Below are 1661 nucleotides of genomic sequence, written 5' to 3' on the forward strand. Positions count from 1 at the left end.
AATTGTAACACGCGTCACTGCCTACAATGATAGCAACACGTTCCATGGTTATCGTTGTGCAATTCCAGCCATGAATGGCAAGGAGACGATTACCGGGTATTTACCAATTCCAGCTTAATTTCTACACTCGCATTTGCTGAACTTATCATGCGCTCAAGCCCGTTATATTCTCCTTGTTGGCATGGTACACACCCTGCGGAGACATTGGCACTAGTACTACTCACCAGAACACATGTTTGGTCACACGCAGAATGAAAGAGTTTCTTGGATTAATGTAATTACTATGAAATTACAACCCTTAACTGCTTACAGACGTTGACATATGTCAACGGGGACAGATGAAAATGTGTGCCCCGACCGGGACTCGAACCCGGGATCTCCTGCTTATATGGCAGACGCTCTATCCATCTGAGCCACCGAGGACGGATAGCGTGACTGCAGGGATTTATATCTGACACGCCTCACGCGAGACTCACATTTTCAACGTATTGTCCCGGACTACATTTGTACTGCCCTGCTCATTATACTCATTACTCGAGTTGCGTTGCCAATTCCCGTAAGAGTTCGGGCACTGTTTGTGCATCCGCACAGAAGAAGAAGATGGTCAAGTGGCCGGTGAGCCCTATATATATATATACGAAGATGGTATCTGTTCTTTCGGACATGTGCGAAAGAACAGATACCATCTTCGTATATATATACAGGGCTATTACAAATGATTGAAGCGATTTCATAAATTCACTGTAGCTCCATTCATTGACATATGGTCACGACACACTACAGATACGTAGAAAAACTCATAAAGTTTTGTTCGGCTGAAGCCGCACTTCAGGTTTCTGTTGCCAGAGCGTTCGAGAGTGCAGTGAGACAAAATGGCGACAGGAGCCGAGAAAGCGTATGTCGTGCTTGAAATGCACTCACATCAGTCAGTGATAACAGTGCAACGACACTTCAGGACGAAGTTCAACAAAGATCCACCAACTGCTAACTCCATTCGGCGATGGTATGCGCAGTTTAAAGCTTCTGGATGCCTCTGTAAGGGTAAATCAACGGGTCGGCCTGCAGTGAGCGAAGAAACGGTTGAACGCGTGCGGGCAAGTTTCACGCGTAGCCCGCGGAAGTCGACGAATAAAGCAAGCAGGGAGCTAAACGTACCACAGCCGACGGTTTGGAAAATCTTACGGAAAAGGCTAAAGCAGAAGCCTTACCGGTTACAATTGCTACAAGCCCTGACACCCGAAGACAAAGTCAAACGCTTTGAATTTTCGGCGCGGTTGCAACAGCTCATGGAAGAGGATGCGTTCAGTGCGAAACTTGTTTTCAGTGATGAAGCAACATTTTTTCTTAATGGTGAAGTGTTTAAACCTCCTCTACCAAGAAACGTGCCAGAACTGCGAGCTCGCATCAACGATGCTTTCGAACTCATTGATGGGGACATGCTACGCCGAGTGTGGGAAGAACTTGATTATCGGCTTGATGTCTGCCGAATCAGTAAAGGGGCACATATCGAACATTTTTGAATGCCTAAAAAAACTTTTTGAGTTTTTGTATGTGTGTGCAAAGCATTGTGAAAATATCTCAAATAATAAAGTTGTTGTAGAGCTGTGAAATCGCTTCAATCATTTGTAATAACCCTGTATATATATATATATATATATATA

At 44.6% G+C, this 1661-nt stretch overlaps 1 non-coding gene across 1 annotated transcript; it reads right to left on the reverse strand.

Annotated features, from left to right (window-relative positions):
- Positions 1–349: 349 nt before the first annotated feature.
- Trnai-uau (transfer RNA isoleucine (anticodon UAU)) lies at positions 350–423 on the reverse strand. Its single transcript has one exon. It is a non-coding gene; the product is annotated as a tRNA-Ile (tRNA).
- Between the last annotated feature and the right edge of the window lie 1238 nt (positions 424–1661).

The sequence above is a fragment of the Schistocerca nitens genome, chromosome 7 (assembly GCF_023898315.1).
Source record: "Schistocerca nitens isolate TAMUIC-IGC-003100 chromosome 7, iqSchNite1.1, whole genome shotgun sequence".
Lineage (NCBI taxonomy): Eukaryota > Metazoa > Arthropoda > Insecta > Orthoptera > Acrididae > Schistocerca > Schistocerca nitens.